The sequence below is a fragment of the Mastigoproctus giganteus genome, chromosome 11 (assembly GCF_048544385.1).
Source record: "Mastigoproctus giganteus isolate SK-2022 chromosome 11, ASM4854438v1, whole genome shotgun sequence".
In the NCBI taxonomy this organism is placed as follows: domain Eukaryota; kingdom Metazoa; phylum Arthropoda; class Arachnida; order Uropygi; family Thelyphonidae; genus Mastigoproctus; species Mastigoproctus giganteus.
The window spans coordinates 114200038-114222169 of NC_143585.1; the positions used below are offsets into that span (position 1 = coordinate 114200038).

The 22132-nt window shown below is 37.3% G+C and overlaps 1 protein-coding gene across 2 annotated transcripts in view; it reads left to right on the top strand.

Moving 5' to 3' along the window:
* Positions 1-22132, top strand: part of Gpat4 (Glycerol-3-phosphate acyltransferase 4) — a 326719-nt gene that overhangs the window by 247290 nt on the left and 57297 nt on the right. The window lies entirely within an intron of this gene.

The window sequence follows — 22132 nt, forward strand, 5'->3', positions numbered from 1 at the left end:
ACAGTTTCTTGGCATTGGATCAGTCTCATATTTCACATGTTAAAGGTGATGGACTCTTCAGTGATGGTGAAGAGGTGACTGCCACTGTTCCATTCGCTGTTAAGATGATCCAGAGTCTGGTTTTTTTCAGTGGAATTCGAGTAGAAGTCTGCTCTGTAGACTCCACTTGAGATTTTGTGCTGGTGTGTCGACAGGAGGCATGTCATCACTGCTTTTCGTGTGCTTCAAGTAGAAGTTGTAAATGACGGCCTTGGTGGCAACAAATAAGAAGTTGCAAGTGGTGTGTGCTGTCTGCTCAGAGTGGAGCAGGTACCAGTAGTCCTCTGGAGTGTAGGCATGGTTGCAGGCATGCTTTGCTGCATCTAGTACATATTTGCCTTGTTCGCAGGGCACCTGGAGTGGCGCAGAAGAGGCAGTAGTTTGAGGTGCGTAACTTTGTAGCTTGACCAGGGTAGGAAGGATGTTTTGCCAGTCTCCACTGGAAGATTGCATCAGATTTGGAACATTTTGTCCTATATGGAAGGTTCCATTGAAAGTTAGCTGGGTGGCTTGTGATGTGTGGAGAAAGGTGCTGGAAGAACTTGGCAAGTGGATGATGGGAAGATCATGGCTGTTTGGCATACCATGATTAGCTGATACACTTTTTTTGGGGGTGCAGAAGACAGAGGTAGTGTTTTCTGGTGTTGTGATGACGAAGGTTGGTGCTGGTGAGGATCCCGCGACATCTCCAGTCCCTTTAGCTGTAGTGATGTCTGGAAGGACTTTTGCAATTGCCGATTTTAGCTTTTGCTGCTGCTGTGCATTTATGATTTTAATCGGCAGGTCTTCAGAACTTTTCCATTCTAGGTGGGAGTGGTCAGGAGGTTGCCTAAGGTCCTAATTCTTGCCCAGTTCCACGTAGGAAAAATGAGGTGATCATCAGTTGTGGGGTCTTTTATTCTTTTATTGTAGAAGAGGGATTCTGAGAGTATTGAGGGAAGTGATGTTCCCTCACGAGTGTGGTGAAGGTTAAGTTTCTTCCAGTGGTGCAGTGCAGTGCATCTTTGTAGAAGAAAGGTAGTTTTAGGGGTGCTGGTGCCATGTCCATTCTTAAGATTGTTGACAGAGAGAGCCCTCTTGTGGCTGTTGCTAGTAGTTTAACGGTGGCAGCGGCAAAATATGAGTTTTTCATTTGCAACTTCTTTAGAAGAAAGGTGATCTGGAAGGCTGTGATTTTTGTCTTCAAGAGAGACCAGCCCCTGACCCCTCTGAGTGAGCAGCTGGCAGAGTTTAGAGAAGGACATCCAGTTGGTTTTTTTCCAAAGGAAGCTTCGGATAGATGCTTGGATTTGGTGGAGGAAGTCACTAGGTGAAGTGAGAACTTTGAGGGTGTGCCAGAGAATGCTTGCCACCAGCTGGTTGACCACAAGCACTCTCCCTCTCAGTGAAGATGTAGCACACACTCTTCTCCATTTCCCCGAGTATCCTGTTGAAACAGCTCAGAAATTTAGGTCAGTTCTGGGAGAAAAGGGAGTATTGCCTAGATTCACTCTTAGGTATTTCTGTCCCTTGCTGGACCATCTGGACCCATCATCAGGCTCTCCGTATCGCTACTGGAGCATTTCGAACATCTCCTGTCCAGAGTTTATACATCGAAGCAATCGAGCCACCGTTATCGCTTCGACGTAAGCAGTTGTCTCTAAAGTACACTCTAAAACTGAAATCCCTGCCAGACCATCCTACGTGGCCATTCGTTTTTGAGCCACAATGGGAAAATTTGTACAACGCCCGTAAGACTGCCAATTGTCCTTTTGGTATTCGTCTCCAAGAGCTACTCATAGAACTTAATATCAACTTAGACAAGGTTGCCCAAACACCAAAGCAACCCCTTCCACCCTGGCATGTGACTTGTCCCTTAGAAATTGGGGAAAGTCGGACACTCCGTCTGTCTACCTGCAGCTTTATTCAGCACACAGAGCTGAACATTCCGATCGCGCCAGTTTACACAGACGGGTCGAAGTCGGAATCATATGTGGGATCTGCTGCTGTCCTTACAGACAGCACTACATCGGAGCAGATTCCCTCTGAATGCAGCATATTTACTGCAGAGCTGCATGCTATAGAGTTAGCCTTGGATCACATTAGTAAATGCCAATACCAACGGTTCATTTTATATTCTGACTCTCTCAGCGTTTTACAGGCTTTAACAACTGTGAGATATAATTCTCATCCATTTCTGTCTAGCATTCAGCAGAAGATTCACTAGCCGACCGGGCTAGCCGAGTGGGTAAAGTACCTGCCCGGCAACCCAAAGGTCGCGGGTTCGATTCCCGCCTCGGGCTTGGATCAAAGTACTGCAAAAACCTTGGGAGGTGCAATATGGCCACAGAAGCCGATGCGCCAACAACTACCAAATCAAAAAAAAAAAAAAAAAATCCTCCGTGAACGTGAATATGATATCCGCTTCTGCTGGATTCCTAGCCACATTGCGATTAGTGGAAATGATTTGGCTGACACCGCAGCCAAATCAGCAATTCCCAATAATAATCGCTGCCTGTTAGTCCCCTATACAGACTACAGGCAAATAATACACCAAAAGATACACTCCCAATGGCATGATTCGTGGAATAGACAGACTGCGAATAAATTATATCAAATAAAGCCTGTAATTGAACCGTGGCAGTCTAGTCTGTGCAGGAATTGTAAGGAGGAAGTTGTTCTTGCCCGGACCCGCATAGAACATAGTCATTTGACTCATTCGTTTTTGCTGAGGGCTGATGACCCTACTATGTGTGAGTCCTGTGGCACAATTTTAACTATCAGACACATTTTAATTGATTGTCCAGATTTTAGCAATATCCGTTTTACCACTTTTAATCATCTGACTGAGCCGTATACACTCAGTCAGATTTTATCCGACAATGACAATGTGTCTGCTGTTTTTAGCTTTTTAAAATCAATAAATATTTTTGCTCATGTATAAAATTTACATTTTTCTTTTATACCTTTTATACATTTTTTATACTTTTTGACATAGTGACCTAACTAATTAGGTCACTGAAAATTTTTGTTATAAATGACCTGGTCTTGGCGCATTATAGCCTTAGTAGCTAATGCGCCAATAAAATCAAAACAATCAATCAATCAAGCTGGACCATGTGCATTGGATGGGGAGTCAGTTCTGGTTTTCTAGTTGCCAGCCCAGTGGTTCAATTTGCCACCTGATGCTTGGGCATAGAGATCGTGAGTCTTTTGGATGTTTTCAAACTCACTGTCATGGCAAATTACAATTGTGATGTCATCGGCATATGCTGAGTAGGTTATTTTAAGGTGAGGCTCTGGTAGCAGTGTTTGTCAGGATTGTAGGCTGGTGGAAATTTTATTGAGGAAAGGTTCAGTGGCAATTGTGTACAGTTGCCCAGAGAGTGGGCAGCCTTATTTTATCCCTCTGGAGTTAGGAATGTTGCGGGCGAGCTGGTTATTGACTTTCAAACAGAATTTGGCATCCTTGTATAGCAGATGGATAGTTTGGATGATGTAGCGCCCATATCCAAATGCTTTCAGCATTTCAAGCAGGTAGCAGTGTTCAACTCTGTTGAATACCTTTTCCTGGTCAAGGCTAATTAGTGCTAGAAATTCTTGTTGGCTGTTTGCAGTGGAGATAAGGTCACGGATCAGATGAAGATTGTTGTGTATTGATTTTCCTGGTACTGAGTATGTCTGTTGGTGATCGATGATATCAGGGAGAGTGGATTTTAATCTATTTGGAAAAAATTTTGCAGTCTGTGTTCATTAAAGATATTGGTGCCAGTTTTGGAGGATTGTGCGATCTCCTTCCTTGGGTATCAGTCATGCGACAGAGTAATGACCGAATCTAGTAGACTGTGGGATTGTGCTTCTTCAAGCATCCATAAGAGAAGCACTCACAGTTGATTCCAGAACGTTTGGAAGAATTCTGAAGTTAGTCCATCCAGACCTGGAGATTTGTTTTTGGGAAGTGCTTTGCATGCTACTGTAAGTTCTTTTAGGGTAATTGGTTTCTCTATGCTGTGTTGGATTGTTGGGTGGATTTTTTTGAGTCCTGAAAGGATTTTCTCGGTTGCCTTTGTAGAGATTTCTTGGAACTGTATATTTCTTGATAAAATCTGGTTACTTCAGAAAAGATTTGCTCCAGTGTCTTCAGTAATGTTTCGGTCTTGGAGCTGAATGGCAGTGGTGGTGGTTGCTTTGTGACGACTACGTTCGAATGAGAAAAAGTATTTTGTTGGAGCGTCCGAAAGAGTTATGTGGGCGTGTCTTGATCTCAGTTAGGGGCCTTTGGCTTAGTGTTCCAAGTGAGTTTGAATGGCCTGTAGTGTTGATTGATGGGCCAGACTATCAGGTGGTAGTTGCTTCAGTCTTTGCTCAAGTTGGTAGAGGTTAATATGCTTTTGCTGGCTTTTCTGATGGCTGTAGATTTGTGAGAATGATCTCAGTTGACTATTAAATTTAGGCCACCATGTGTTCATGGGTTCCAATCTGTATTTGAATTGTGCCACCAGCTGGTTGATATCAGGATATCAGGTCTTGTAGTTTAGAAATATATTCTCTGTCTTGAAGAAGGCCATTGTTGAATTGTCCAATAAGCACCTCCACTTTTGAAGTGATTGGGTGAGAAGGAGAGCTGTAATTTGATAAAGGAGTGATCTGAGATATAAGTTGGCAAATAAATGATGGCAAACATCATTTATTTGCGCAGAAAATAATACATAAAATCTTCTTTACCATTGGATAGAAACTTACAGCTTCTTTGCCTAAATACTTGAAATAAGTCAGTTGACCTGTAAGTTTTTTAAGAATCTAAATATCATGTGTTGTAGATTTCTTCTACCTCTGTTTCAGTGACTGCAGAATTAGAAATAATGTAGTTTACCTATTGATTATTTGAAGTATTTGGATCAAAAATAACCTTCATAATATGCTGTAAAAAAATATATTAGCTTATTTGTTTCTTCACTTTCTTTCTTCCTTAAAACTGAGGAGGAATGGAAGGCTACAAGGTTCACTGACAATGTGTTGGTATCTGCATCAGTTATTTATATCACCATGCTAGAAAACACTGGAGAGCATCCTCAATATCTCATATTGCAGAGCATTGCTTACAGCTTTGATCTTTTATAACATTCAAATCCTCTCCCACCAATTCTAGAAGGCTACACAATTAAGCCTTTTTCATGTAAAGCTCCCTCCCCTCTTCCCCACTCCATTAATTCCAAAGATGACCATTAAACAACAGTGACTTGTTTGGCAAAGACATCAACAGGTTCTGCCCATTCTCCTCTCAGAAGCAGACCTGTTAAACATCAGAATCTACTCACCACTGGAAACTTATGGCTTGATACTTGATAACTTGTATTCCCAGAATTCCCAACTCACTTATATCAAATGGAACAGATAGACATTTGTGCCAAGCAACATTGCCATCATCAGGAGGAACTGGACAAACTTTTAGAAGGAATGGTTGTGTGATTTTTTTTTTTTTTTTTTTTGTCTGGTACTACATAAGCTCATACGCTTGCTTTCTTGCATCACATGCCTCTATTACTATTATCTCAACATTCTTAACTCCACTATCAGTGTCATTTTCCATGAGAGACCTCCCTAGCAGCACTGCTAATTTGGTGGGGAAGAGAAAGAAACAGTTAAATCTAGTTGTCTAGGGACCTGCATGACTTTGAACTGTGAAATAATTTTCTGAGATGTATTTGTTTGTCTTAGTTTCATTAGATTTATTAGTATTAATAGTAGCAGATTATGCAAAGCAGCTCTTGCTGCTTTTTTTATAATTTAGTTGATTATAGGGAGTGAACTGATATGCACACAAAAGGAAAATTGAAAATTTAAACCAGCACACCAGAAATAGTATAATGGTTGTGCCATTTTAGAAGAAACTAAGATTGTATTCTTGGACATAGATGGAATTCAACATAGTTGCATTCATAACATACAAATTACCAGTGCCCCAAAAGTGGCTTTAAAAAAGGAATAAAAAGATCAGAGTCAAAAATCATATTAAATAAGTCCTGGTAGAATAATGTTCTTGTTTATATTCTAGCACGACCACCAGGACAGAGCAGTTTACAATAAATCATGAATACAATCATTAATCGTATTTAGCAGTCACTGGCTTGAACCATGGTCCACTCAAAGGCATGTGCTATTGCACTCTTGCTTTTGACTGCTTGGCTACAGCAGGCCTAAATATGACCCTCATATAGCAAAACAAGGCAAAGCATGGAATCATTTTGACAAGTTTTCCACAACTGAAAACCCCATCAAATATAAACAAGCAAGGGTGAAGGCTCACAGTATCAGATGGAAAAGTCAAAAGAATTCTTGGATGCAGTTGCTTCTTCAATAAATAGACAATGTGGTTTACTTCAAATGGAGGCAAGTCCAGCAAATTGCTGGAAAAATGGTAAATTTCAACTCAGATCATAAAATGGGATGTACAAGACACTAGAACAGATTGCAAATATGCTGGGATGTACCTTTTAAATGCTGCCAGTCTTGTATTTCTCATCCTTCTTGGTTCATAAACAGTAAGCTGAAAAGAGATATAAATTCCACACTACTCAGAAAATGCCATAACCAGCCACTCGCCATAAGTTAAGATCACTGCATAAAGCAGTAAACCAGGCATGATTGGTCCGCACAGGATCTTCAATGAAATTATTCAGCAGCTTAATGAAGAGTCACTTCTTACTTTACAATTTTTTTTTTTTTTTTTTTTTTTTTTTTTATACATATAATATAATATTTTGGGAAGGAATTTACCCCACAATCTGGACAAACTGTAATACTGGCTTTCCAGTACTAAGGAAGGACCATTCAAATCTAGTTAACTATTGTTCAATTGCTCTTACTGTTGCCTGTCCAAGATTTTGGAGTGAATAATATGATAGTCTAATATGGATTTTATAAACCCAGATCAGCATGGTTTCAGGAAAGACAGATCAATACTAGACATCATGTAAAAGCAGATTATAGCATCTGTGATACCTTTTTAAGGAATGAATGTATAGGCATATTATTAGCCATATGGTGCAAGGAAGCTTGAGGCTTATGCTGCACCAGCCAAAAAAAATTCCCATGTTACCCTGAGAGAGAGAGAGAGAGAGAGAGAGAGAGAGAGAGAGAGAGAGAGAGAGAGAGAGAGAGAGAGAGAGAGAGAGAGAGAGAGAGAGAGAGAGAGAGAGAGAATGATGATATCCAGCTCAGGACCCTGGGTGTGCCAAGTCCATACTCACCAGATGTGAGCCCCTGGGGTGATATGCTTGGACATCGAAAAGACCTCTGATATGACTTGGAAATATGGCATCTTATGTGACCTACATGACTTTGGGTTTTGAGGCTCTTTATCAACATTCATACTGCATCTACATACAGCAGTTCTGCAGGGTTCAGTAAATAGTACCTTCTTATTTGTAATAAGAATAAATGACATACCACAAGAAATACCAGTGAGTGTAATAAGATATTTATATGGAGATGACCTAACTACATAATATTGCTCCCAAAATGTGTTCACTTAAAAGGCAACTAAATAAAAAAAAAAAAAAAAATATATATATATATATATATATATATATATATATATATAGACAGAGGAAAAATAGATATCACATCTTTGGGTGGAAAAAAAAATGCATTTGATTTCTTCAAAAAATGCAAAATGCACCCTGACCCAGAAATAAAAATTGGATCACAACATATATGCCACTTGTCCCTAGTACAGTATTGGATTTCTTGGTCTAATACTGACACCAAATCTTTCACAAAACCCATAGATAAAAATCTAAGGGTGTGATGTCCAGTGAGGTAAAGATTGTTATCATGGGAAGCACAGCCAATCCAGCAATGGGGACATAATTCTCATTCAAAAACTTTTGCACCTCCCTATGGAAATGTGACAGAGCCCCATCCTACTGTGGTAGCAACCACTCGATCAGCATGTCAAGGTAGGAAATGCTGTTCACAGTGCCTTCAGCAAAATAGAAGGACCCATAAATTTTTTTTTTTTCATGGAAATTGCACAGAAAATGTTTACTTTTGGACTGTCCCATTCATGTTCCACAGTTTCATGTGGATTCTCACTCCCCCAGATACAAAAGTGTCAATTCACTTTACCACTGAGATAGAATATGTCTTCATCGGTAAACACCAGTCTGTCTATGAAATTTTCAACAGTATAACATAGTTTGTGGATGTTCATAATTCATACCTAGAAACTTTCATGTCATGGGGTTTTAGGGTTTGTAACAAATGAAATGAAAACACTTGCTGCACACATTCTACAGTCATGTCTGTGCTGTGACAGCCTATGCTTTTGCCCTTGCAGATTTATCCACACTCCACAAACTACCTGTACTGCTTAATGATGAGCCTTCAGTTGGTGGATTTCTGTGAAATTTAGTTTGGAATAATCACTATACCAAAACACATGATTTTGTTTCCCAATAACAGAGAACACAAAATGATTTCTCCACACGTGACATCATTTTGAATGCAGCTCTATCTGGTGCAGACATCTGATGTCTGCACCATCGCTCTGATGTCTGCATAATTTAAATATTCTTAATATTCTGTTACAGCAAATATAACTTTGATATCACTTTCATTTGATAACATTTTTGTAATAGAAACGTAGTACAGGTAGTTCTTGACTTTACGAGTTAATTTGTTCCTAGTGCGCACGCTCATAAAGTGGGAATTTATTTCCCATAGATGTAAGGTTAAAAATAGGGGTTACGTTCTCAACAATGAAATTAGTTAGCTAATTAGTTTGTTTAAACAATAATTGATTTATAAAGAAATTAAAACATAGCCTGTAAAATCAAGCAAATTATAATAATAGAGAAATTATTTACGACTTACAAATGTTAAAGAATGTTTATTCTTCATTATCATCAACTAAATTCACACTCATTGATCACTCATTATTGGTTCGGCACTCGTTGGTTTGTTTCACAAGGAGTCGTCGTCTTCAAAAATGTTTCAAGAGGTGTTTTTTTCCAAGGTAATCTTCTCTTTTAATTATAAATTTCACGATTGCATGCATTTTTTAACAGCATACACACAAATTGCAACTAACACGATTCACGTGGAGTAATGAGGTTTATGAAGCTTAAAAAAAAAAGTAATGAAGAGAAGATTCTGAAAATTTATGTTTTTTATATGATTGAAGATTTCAGTAAAGGGGAAACACATTTCACCCTAATAACATAAAAAAAAAAACAATTCCAGCTATCAGTATTTTCGAAAATGCAAGAAGATAGTTTACTACCCGTTTATAATTTCTTGCCCTAACAGAAAAGCCCAATAAACCGGAAAGTGCAAATTGTTTTTATTATTTTATGGTCGTGGCCTCCAGAAATGTGCTTTAGAAAAATATCACAGTGGTGTTCAAAATTGATTTTTATAACGGAACATAATGATGAAAGTGTAGTGCATTTTAATGATTTGAATTGGTAACTAATACAATTTACAAACCAATTTACAAGCGCTCACAACCTTTTATATGGCCTTAAGGTCACGCTTGTGACCTTAAAAATGAGAGATAAATAGCTTAGTTATACAGCGAAAATTTCAACTTCCGAGGTCGTGGAATGAATTACCAAAAAACAATATTATTGGTTTCACATTACGATATTTTCATGATACGATGGTGTCTCTGTAACTGATTAATATCGTAAAGCGGTATTAATCAGTAGGGGTACACTGTATTGTATAGCTACGCAGCTATTGGAATGCGGTATTTATGAATGTTTAACATTCATTTTTTGCAATTAATGTTCATATTTTCGATTTTGTTGATACTTGATACTTGGGGGAAAAAAACACAAACCCAAGAACTCATAAAGTGAGAACTGCCTGTAGTATATTTGACATAAACTGTCAAAGTTGACAGTAAAACTGACAAAGTTGTTAAATATTTACATTACAGGTAACAAGAGTAATTATTAAAATTACTCTTGTTACCTATAATGTAAATATTTAAAGAGTAATATACTTTGATCAACTTGGGAAATTACAGTAAACTCTCAATTTAACAGACCTCGATATAACAGATTTTGGATTTAACGGACCAGACAAATAATAATACAATAATGTACATATTAATCTCGACCATATTATTTTTTTTAGGTTATACAAAACTTCAGTGTCATTGTTAATTAAAAGTTAATAATAATTACCTATTTCCATTATTGTTTTGATTATTTCCTACCTTTATTTTTATAATCAAATTCAGGAAATTGTTTTTTATTCTTTCTGAAAACGTGTTCAAATAGCTGTTTTCCCAGATAACAAATAAGAGCAGGCGGTGACTTGTGAGCTGAACGTGACTCGGGACACTGAACTGCAGGTCTACCGACTTGCTTTGTTTTGGTCTCAGTCTGCCTCAAGCTATCATGCAGTCAGGTTGTATACAGTGTTTCTGTGATTTCTGAATTGACTTTATTTATTAAATAATTTTGCAATCCTTACAATATAAAATGGCATCAAGTGATAGAGGAGTTAAAAGAAAGTGTGTGAACTTAAATGTGGCACAGAAATTAGAGCTAATTGAGAAATTAGAACAAGGCATCTCAGTAGCATGTTTGTGAAATTTACAGCGTAAAAAAACAAATTGTTTCTAATATCCATAAATCAAAAGCCAAATTGCAACATAATTTTATATTGTACAGTACTGTATATTGTATTAAAGCTTTTTTTTTTTTCACATTAAGAACAATAAAAAATGCCACCTCCCCGTTACTTTCAATTTAACGAACTTTCGCCGTTAACGGACACCTGTTCTCCCCTATTAGTCCGTTAAATTGAGGGTTTACTGTATGTTCTTTTACTGCATTTGAAGAGAATGCAGTAAAATTACATAACATCAACTATGTTTCTAATTAAACTGTTTATTCTTGGCTTATTGAATTTTGCAATGAAGGTAATTTTATCAGCACTTACAGATGTATATCTAGGTTGTCAGTCAGGTTGGCCAACTTTAGAGTTCTTTTGACTACTTCAGAATAAGTACCATTAAATAGTTCATGAGGATAGATTTTGTATATAAAATTGCATGATAAAAGGATTGAATTGTTCAGAGAGTTATCTACTTTCTAAATTAATTAATTATATTTTCTATAGTTAAATCAAGATGTGTCAATTATTTAAATATTCTTAAATTCTTCTTTTTAAAGTGAAGATTAATTTTTCTCATATAAAAATCAGTATACAAAGTATAATAACACTTATGGAGGAAGGGTTAAATGTTACAGGTCTTTATTTTAATTTAGCTTAATTCCATCTTTGTGAGAAACCCAGTTCTGATGCAAAGACATCTTATAATTATTCACCCACAATTTTAGTTTATACAGTAAAAGAAAGTTAGGAAGAAATTTGGATAGGTCACTGCTTCAGCAAGAGTGTGACTAGCAAAAAAAAAAATTAAAATAAATAATACTACAGCCAATTGAAATGTACTTTGATTATGGAAAGTTTATAATTAAAAAAAATAATAGTAAATAATTAATGTACAAAGATGTGAAGTACTATATATTTCATAGGCATTATTAACCCTTTTGCAAGTGCGTGTCTGGACAATACAATAGGCTACTTTGAGTGATTTCAAATAATCTGGAAGTTGAATAGATAAAATAATAAATAATTAAAATAATGTTTTTAAATATTAATTTTTTTCTTATTTTAACATTATTAACATTAGTAGAGGCATATGATACAAGAAAGCAAGCTTATGCAGCATCAGCCAAAAAAAAAAACTCTCCCATTTCACCCCTCATAAAATGTCCAGCTTTATAGCTGAACATTTTATTTTCTCAAGAATAAAATCAAGTAAAGAAAATAAAGTTAAAACATATAGAAACTAGTTATTGCTTTTTTTTTTTTTTTTGCTATAATAACCTTTAGATTTAGTATTGCTTGATTCAGTTTCATAAACTTCTGGATCTGAATTCCAAGGAATTCCTTTAATTTCAGTTTTTTTTTTGTCAGCCCACGTAGTCTTAAACCTTGTTAAAGTTTGCATCTTTGTACACTGATTTTTAAACTATTGTAAATACGAAAACAGCTATTATTACTTGTAAATACGGTTAATGGATGCACCACTTGCGTGTAGAGTTTCAAAATAGCATGTACATATACAGTCTTGATTTGTAGACACTGCATTGAAACAACTTTAAAAATGTATATATACATTTTTGCTTCACAGAGCCTTCCCCCCATTGGAAATTCTGTATACAATCAAACTTGATTAAAAAAAACAACTCTGCTATAATATCTTGATTGTTTCAATATAAGAAAAATTTTCTATGTAAATTTCCATTTTGCTTTGGTTACAATCATTTTAAAATAAAATACCTTGGCTATAACATTAAACTTTTCGGAGAGTTGACCAACAATGTTATGGGCATATTTGCCATGTAACAATCAGTTTTTTTTTTATAGTCATCTTTTGCATTTCACAGATTTTAGTATATTTCACTAAAATCTGCATTAAGATGCATAGTCTACTTTAATTCAATTATTTCTTTGCTTCTTTTAAAGGCTAACATTGTATTATGGCATCTACAGTCATAAGTAACTACACGACATCACTCTTATTAATGCTGTTTGTGTTATGGAGCTTGATTATATAATCAAGCCATTCCTTGTCACATGTTTTGTATTGCATTACAAATTGGTTTCTTTGAAAATGATGCATCATTATGGACAGCAAGCAAAAAGTTTTAAGTCTGGAGGATAAAATGAAAGAAAAATAGGAAGAAGATATGTTTTTCTTGTGAATTTAACTTATCATACTCAATAATGAACACAATTTAGAATTCAAACCAAAAAATTGAAATATTTGAATAGATCTGTAACATAATTAAACATAAACTGAAATGTTCTGATGCTGATGAGACTCTTTTAAAGTGATTTAAACAGCAAAGGAATGAAATTTTCCCAGTAAATCGACCACTTTGAATGATTAAAGATGAACATTTTGGGAGATTATTTAGAATTGAGATCTTTGTGTTCCACTGGTTTGATAGATTGATTCAACTTGCATTACAATGTTATGAGCTGTGGCAATAAAGTTCCTGGGCTTGTCCTGTTGCAGTAAAGTTCCTGGGCTGGTGCTGTTGCAATCATGATTTCTGAGTTTGAAAATAAATGGAAGTGATATGTCGTAGTTCAAATTTCCTCCATCCATCTATTGAAGCAGATGGTGGGTACAGAGATTTATCCAATAGGCTGATAGGTTGCAAGTAGTTTCATTAGTAGCGTTAATGTTCTTTGTCACAATTTTGCAATGGAGCAATGAATGAATATTAAATTTTGCTTTAAAATGGGAAAATCTGCAACAGAAATGTATTAATTGCTAAAAAAAATTATGGTGATAAAACGTTAAGTTGTACAACTGTATTTGAATGGTATAAGTGGTTCAAAGATGGATAGGATGTGTGCAATGATCCAAGAAGTGGGCATCCATCAACTTCATTCTCAAAGTCAGTAAAGAGTTGCAAAAGTTCAGAAAATTGTGGCAAGAAATCAAGGTTTGACCCTCAGAATGATGGTTGATGAGTTGGATATAAATCAGGAGACAATTTGTCAAATTCTGCATGAAGAGTTAGGGAAAAGGAAGGTCTGTGCAAAATTTGTGCTGCACAGCTTCAGAAATGATCAAAGCAATGAAGAGTGTCATCGTGCAAAGACTTCATATGGACTTGTCAAGACAATTCTAAATTTCCTCAATTGTATTATTACTGGAAATGTTGGGTGTTTCGACATGGCCTAGAGATGAAGTGTCGGAGCATGCAGTGGACTTCAAAATCATTCCTAAGGCCCAAAAAGTTTCATTAATAGAACTCCATGATCAAGAAGATGCTGATCACATATTTTTAAAAATGGTGTGATTCACAAGGAATTTTTGCATGAAGGGGAGAGATCAATGCTGCATTCTACATACAAGCGCTTCAAAGACTATTGAAGCGCATTTCCCAGATGAGTCCACAAATTCTAGAGAAAGGCATCTGATTCTTGTTGCACGACAATGCCACTGCCCATTCCACACTTGTTAAGACATTCTGATGAAACATGTCATTGTACAGATCAACCATCCAACCTACTTTCCTGATCTGGTACTAGCAGACTTATTCCTCTTTCCCAAGGGGAAAGCTGCCCTCAAAGGAAAGAGATTTCAGTGATGTTGAGGACATAAAGAAAAATCTAACTGCCAAAATGAACATCTCTTTGAATGCCTTCAACTGTTTTCAGAAACTTTTAGAACAGTGTAACAAGTGCATTCATTCAATTGGTGATTACTTTGAATAAAAATAAAACCATTTTTGGACTTTTTCACCTTGTGTTATTTTTATTGCACTAGTCTGGGAACTTTCACCTCATATATTTTGTAAAAGTTAAGTGAATCAATATATGTGAATGCTAAAACCATTTTGTTTAATTTCCATGTGGCCCAAAGTGCCTGAAGTTACGCAGACAAATATGTTTAATGCTGATGAAACAGGACTCTCAAGTTGACTCCTGAGAGAACATTAAAATTCAAGGGAAAAAAAAAGCAGAGAAGTAAACTATTATAAGATTGAACACCCAGCTCGCAAACAATCAGATGTGCATCTGTAAGTTTAATCTATTCTTTGACTTTATGATCTTTGCTAGAAAATAATGACTCACAGAAGTAATCTGAACTAAAGCAAGAGGTCACCATTTGCGCTATGTTTTTTAAAAAAGGATACTTATTCTTGTCCATCTGATTCCACAAGTCATCTTTTTTATATGATTGTAAAACAATGTCACTTCGAAGGTTGACAATTTCTAGTTCAGATTCTGCAATGTCTGTTTTAAATAAGGTTCCAATTAATACTGAAATCTCAAAAATATCTAAATTATTGAAGGGATTTAGAACATATTTCATAACTGGTTCAATTTTCTTGAAATCCTGGAAATGCCATCTGAATTCTTACTTTAGCTCTTCAAGATGTTCCACAAAAGGCTGAATATTAAAATTCTTTTCAGTGGCAGTTTCGATAATAAACTTTTTTCAAATAAGGGAAGCGTAACAGTGACATTTTCTTATGTCAGATTCCCACAAGTTTAGTTTACCTTTGAATGCACTAATTAAACTAATTTCAGCAATATTCTTGTCTTTACCCTGAAGTTCAAGATTTAATACATTAAGTTTTAGATACATATCTGTGAGAAATGCTAAATCTAGCAACCAAGTGTGGTCATTAAGTTGTTGACATTCCTCATTTCTGGATTCGAGAAATATTCTAATTTCAGGAAGTAACTCGCAAAATCTTTCCAGAATCCTCCCTCTACTTAACCATCGTACTTCGGTTTGCAATATCAAGTCCGATTTTTCATGTTTGCACATAAACTGTTTGGCGCCCATGGGCATACTGATGGTGATACCTGATCTAGACTCTTACATCATTGCGCCTCCGTAGCCAGGTGGGAAGGAGCAGCAGTGCGTAGCACACGCTTCTTGATTAGATCGCGGTTCGAGCCCGTCACCACCAAATACGGAGGATGCAGAAAGGTCAGGGAATGACCACCGCATATTCCCGGAGCAATATGGCCTTAGTTGCTAATGCTCCTAAAAAAACCAAATACCAATAACTTACATCATTGGTGATGACATAAATCACATTGTAGGTTTATAGAGATGAAAATATTGTTTACAAGGTGAAGAATGAAATGGGTGGGAAAGGTGTAGATGAAGAAGCTGAAGATGTAGAACTGAAAGTTCCAACTATTAATAAAGCACTTCAAGCAGCTAACCTTTTGGATAATTTCTAGAAAATCATAAAGGACAATCCTGATGTAATTTCACAAATTGCAGAAATTAGCATTAGCATCAACAGAGGCATACGATGAAAGAAAGCAAGCTTACACAGCATCAGCCAAAAAAAAATTCCCATTTCACCCATCCATTCACTCCAAAGTGTGTCCACTTCTTCCTTAAATTTATTTAAGCTATCAACTTCCACAACAGATGGAAGTTTGTTCCAACAATCAACTACTCCCTAACCGACAAATTTCTGCACATCTATTCGACAACTGTCTCTCCTCAATTTCAGTTTATGCCCCCTCAGGGTTGTAATCTAAGTAAGAGGAAGAATCCATCAGCATTGTGCCTGCTCAATCCATTCAATGCCTTATACACCTCAATCAGATCACCTCACAAGTGCCTAGTCTCCAGATGCTGCAATTTGCAGAACTCAAGCTTCTCTTGGTAACAGCACCCCATTGTTCCCCCTCACTAGTCTTGTTGCTGTTCTCTGTACATGTTTTAGCAATTCTACATCCTGCCTAAAGTGAGGTTCCAGACCTGTATGCAGTACTCAAGGTGTGGCCAGACCATTGCCTTATACAAGGGGATAATCGCCTTATCCCTGCTAGCAAAATTCCTGTATATCATTGACGGCACCTCCATAGCCGGGCAGGAGCAGCAGTGTGTAGCACACGCTTCTTGATTAGACTGGGTTTCGAGCCCGTCACCACCGAATATGGAGGATGCGGAAAGGTCAGGGAATGACCACCACATATCCCCTCGAGCAATGTGGCCTTAGTTGCTAATGCTCCTAAAAACCAAATAAGAACAACATATCATTGACAAAGCCTCGTGACCTACTCTTTCAGTTGTCTGCACTGCTCAAAAAGCTTCATATCTGACTGCACAATCCCCCCCCCCACCCACAGGTCTTTTTCGTTCTCCACTACCCTGAGTGTAACACCGCATAGTTGGTACATTTCTCTTGGGTTCATCATCAGCAGCAGCAGCAGCCATTTTCAATCCACTGCAGGATGAAGGCCTCTCCAGCAACTTTCCAGTTCCTTCTGTTTTGAGCACCGGCCATCCATTTACTACCCAAAAACTCATGAATTTCATCTATCCATCTCTGCCTTTGTCTTCCAGGTTTTCTTCTAGCTCCTCTTGGGTACCATTCTGTTATTTTTTTTAGTCCATCTGTCATCATGTCTTCGAGCTATGTGTCCTGCCCAAGACCATTTTAGTTCTTTAGTTTTGATAAGAATGTCCTTTACTTGAGTTTGCTGCCTAATCCATGTGTTTCTCTTCTTATCTAACAGTCTGATTCCCAGTATAATTCATTCCATTCTTCATTGTGTAGTTCTCAGCTTCTATAGGTTACTTGGACTTTATCACTTTCAGAAAGCTGTAGTATTCCTCGTCGATATCTTGGTCCTGAGCAGTCTGCAAAAGCTCAAACTTGTTCTTAAGTTCCAGTACATACTGCTTTTTCTCCTCCTCTGTTATCTCAAAGACCTTTGTATTATTTACTTGAGTCAGTTTTTTCCTTTCCTTTCCTACATCTATATAAAGTGTACATCTTACCATTCTGTGATCACTTCCAACATTTACCTTATTCAGGACGGTAACATCATTCACAATATATCTTCTGTTAGTGAGGATGAAGTCGATTTCATTAGTTGTTAATCCATTTTGACTCTTCCATGTCCACTTTCTGATCACCCTTTTCTTGAAAAAAGTGTTCATTACTGACGGTCCTTGAGATTCTGCAAATTCCACAAGTCTTTCACATCTGTTTCTGTCACCAATTCCAAAATTTCCTATAGTCCTCTTTCTGTGCTGTTTTGCCTTTTTCCAACCTTAGCATTGAACTCCCCCATAATTCTACATTTCTTCAACCTCTTCATCATCATGGCTTGATGTTGGTGCATTAATCATTATAATCTTTAGCTTGTACCTCTTAGAAATCTTGAGTATTAGTCTTGGCCTCCTTGGTGATGTACTTTTGAATTCTAAAACGTTGTTTTTAAAATCTTTATGGACCAGAAACCCAACTCCACCTTCACTCCTTTCACTGTTTCCATTGGTGTACTACAGATTTCCACTTGATAAACTTATAAGTGATTCATTTCTTCTTCTTGTTTCAGCAAACCGATGATATTCCAATTCACATTTTCTAATTCCTTTTCCAGCTCTAATATCCTGTCTTCACCGATGAGTGATCTTACGTTATAACAGGCCAAGTTCAGTTTCCGTGTATGGCAGCCTGGTCGTACCCAGAGATTCTTAGCACCCTCTGCTTCCACTCTGATCCTCTCGCTGCCGTAAGAGGGAGAGTGAAAGCTGCTGGGGACTGAGGGCCATTTCTTTTGTCGTGCTGTTGGGTTACTCTTGGGTTACTGCTACCCATATGCAATACTTTGCATTTGTCAATGTTAAACTTCAGTTGCCACTTCTCAGCCCATCTGCCCAACTTCTCTGGATCCTGTTGCAGCAGCATACTGTCATTGTTGTTATTAACAACCTTGTCAAACTTTGACATCAAGCTTGATATACCTTCATCAATATCATTGATAAATATACAAAACAAAAATGGGCCCAACACTGAACCCTTTAGGGGAGAACACTAATAACATTAGTCCACAAAGAGAAGGGTCCATTGATTACCACTCTGTCTTCTCCCACTCAACCATCCCTATATCCATAGCAGCAATTTGCCTCCAATGCCACACTGCTCCAATTTCTTCAGCAGTCTTCCATGTGCAACAGTGTCAAAAGCCTTTCTAAGATCCAAATTTATGATATCAGAGTTATACCTTGCATCCAGTTCCTTTGTGACCACATCATAGTATGCAATCAAATTGGTCAGGCAAGATTTTCCCTTAACAAAACCATGCTGTGTCCCAGCTATAACTGAAGTCTTGTCTAGAAGATCCTGCAGTGCTACTTTAACCAGTGCCTCCATTAATTTTCCTGGAACAGAATTTAAACTAACAGGTCTATAATTACTTGTCACCCTTTCATCCTCCTTTCTGAATTGGGGTCACATTTGCACATCTCCAGTCCATGGGTACCTCCCTTGAGTCCAAAGAAGCTCTCATAATTATGGCTAAGGGTTTGCTTACTTCCTTTGCTGCCTCCTTTAATATAACTGGATAGATCCCATCCACCCTGGGTGCCTTTTTTATGTTTATCTTCAACAGTTTCCCTCCACTTTTCTCTCAGTTATTACAAAATCATCTACCTCACTGCCAGAGTTTAATTCACCTCTGGCATTCCCCTCCCTGAATAACTACTCGTATGTGAATGTAAATGCTAAATACTCATTTAGTTTGTTAACCGCCTGAGCAGGATCATCAACAATTGAACCATCAATATCCAGTGGACCAATCTGATTCATCCCTTCCCTTCTAGAGTTTACATAGGTAAAGAACTCTTTGTTGTTTTTCTTTGCATCCTTTGCCAAAGATTTCTCATAATCTGCCTTTGCCTGCCTAATCTCCTTTGTGACTTGGTTACAGACCAGCTTATATCTATTATGTCTTTGAAGGCTTAGAATTCATTTAGAATTCAATGGTTGTAACATTATCAGTTGGTCCCACTGTACAGAATTTCAAAACTGTCTGAGACCTCTGTAGTCACCTTTATAAAACCAAAAGCCCTCTAGCCTTGATGATAGTTACATCTTTAAGTAATTCCCACATCAGTACATTGTGATCATTGTCACCCAGTGGTTCCTTTATCTGAAAATTTTTAATTCATGAATAATCACTGCTGATAATCAGATCAAGAGTATTACTCCCTCTTGTTGCCTCCCGAACATGCTGATGTAGAAAACAATCATCCAATAAATCCACAAAAGTCTTGCTAGTGTGTGCGAGTGACTAACCCACAAGTTTCAATCAATATCTGGAAAGTTAAAATCCCCCATTATAAAACATTCTGATTTACTGGCCTGCACAATTGCAAATTATACTCATCAGATTCATTAGGCCTATAACATACATCTAAGAGGGAGAGTGAAAGCTGCTGGGGACTGAGGGCCATTTCTTTTGTCGTGCTGTTGGGTTACTCTTGGGTTACTGCTACCCATATGCAATACTTTGCATATGGGTAGCAGTAACCCATCTCCACATTTTTCCTTTCCCAGTACAATCAGCAAACGTTATTGTTATTTCTTTATTGATTTATTTTTAACTATTTGTTATTATATACCGTGACGTGGTGGCCTAACCAATTAGGTCACCGAGAACTAAAATTTTTATTTTACCTGTTCTTGGCGCATTATAGTCTGAGTTGCTGATGCGCCAATAAAATACAAACAAACAAACCAGTACAATCAGTCCTCGTATAACACGTGTTTACACTACACGAATTCGATCATACACGATTTATAAATAGGGGAACGATATTATATATAACACGAACCGAATTTGCTTATGCATGATTCACCTTTGTGTTTACAAGAAATGGCAGTCGAACACGGAATCAGCCTAACTGAACGCAACATGATAGGAATGAAGAGAAGATTCTGAAAATGTATTTACGTTTTTTACATCAGTGAAGGGGAAACACATTTCACCGTAATTACGTAAAAACCCGCACAATTTCAGTTATTGGTATTATCGCAAATGCAATTAGATCGAGTTTACTACCAGTTTATAACAGATTCCACTAGCAAGAACGTAGCTGGAAATTGTTTTTATTGTTTTATGGTAGTAACCCCCAGAAATGTGCTTTAGTAAAATGTGAGCTAGTGAGGTGTTAATAGAGTTGTCTCTGCCTTTACAGTGTTGTTTATTCAGTTGCTACACGCGCGCGCAGCTTTGTTTATGTGTATCAAGCGTGCCTCCTCATTTTGTAATTGTGCTTTATTTCCTAAAAATGAGTAAAATACTTAAAGTAAAAGTAAAATACTTAAAATACTTCAAGCGTGCCTCCTCATTTTGTAATTGTGCTTTATTTCCTAAAAATGAGTAAAATACTTAAAATATGTGAAAAGGAAGCGTCTTGGTGAAGACACTACAGATTTAGAGAGAAAAAGAAAAGCAATATCAATAAACAGAGGTGGGCGGGGTCAAAAATTCTTACCCGGGAAAATTTGTAGTGGCCTCACACTAGCGTTTATGGCCAAAATCACACTGGCCTCCGGTACGGCTTATGGCCAGTCCGTCTCTGTCGATAGAGAAAAATATGAAATTGTGAAACGATTTGAGTGAAATTAAAGACCATTTGATATTGCACGTGCTACAGGCCTAAATGAGGCAACACCGAGAATTACGAAGAATGCAAAGAAGATAAAAACAACTTTCTATAGCAGGAACAACTCAAAGTGTAATTAAAATCCGTTAGATCAAGATACAAAGAATTGGAAGAGATGGAACGACTGACATCTGTTTGGATAGAAAATCAAAAAAAAAAAAAAACAAGTTTGCTTACGATAGAAGCAAAAGCATAAGCAATATTTTATTACGATAATTTATTGTGTTTGGTAATGTTTTGGTTAAAAATGTGCGTTCAATCTTGGGTAGTCGTCACCTAACCCTGTTTTTCCCATAGTGCCTGTTGTTTATATTGCACAATTTTGCATTGCACAAGGGTTTCTAGGAACACAACTACCGTGCTATACAAGGACTGGCTGTACTTATTTCACACCAAACACTCAATGTTGCATTGTCCACCAACATCTGTTGGATGCACTTCCTTAGATTTTGTATTTCTTAACTAACAGCATAACCCCTCCTCCCTTCCTGTCCCCACTATCCTTCCTGTACACATTGTACTCCCCAAATTCCAATTCTGCACCGCTTATATCTGTGTGACACCTCTGTAAGTATTTATCATTGTGTATTTATCAATAATATCGATGAAGGTATGTCAGGCTTAATGTCCAAGTTTGCAGATGATACAAAGGTTGGCAGGGTTGTTAATGATACTAAAGACATTAGGCTACTGCAACAGGATCTAGAAAAGTTAGGCAGATGGGCTGAGAACTGAAGTTTAACATTGACAAATGCAAACTACTGCATATGGGTAGCAGTAACCGAAGAGAAACATGCCAACTCTGTGGTACTGCACGCGGAGGTTGAGAATGAAAAAGACCTGGGGTTAATTGTGCAGTCAGATATGAAGTTCTCTGAGCAGTGCAGACAGGCTGCCAGAGCATGGAGTATTTTGCTAGCAGAGACAAGTAGGTGATTATCCCTTTGTATAAGTCACTGGTCAGGCCACACCTTGAGTACTGTATACAGGTCGGAAGGCCTCATTTTGAATAAGGATGTAGAGTTGCTAGAATGAGTACAGAGAAGGGCAGCAAGATTGGTGAGA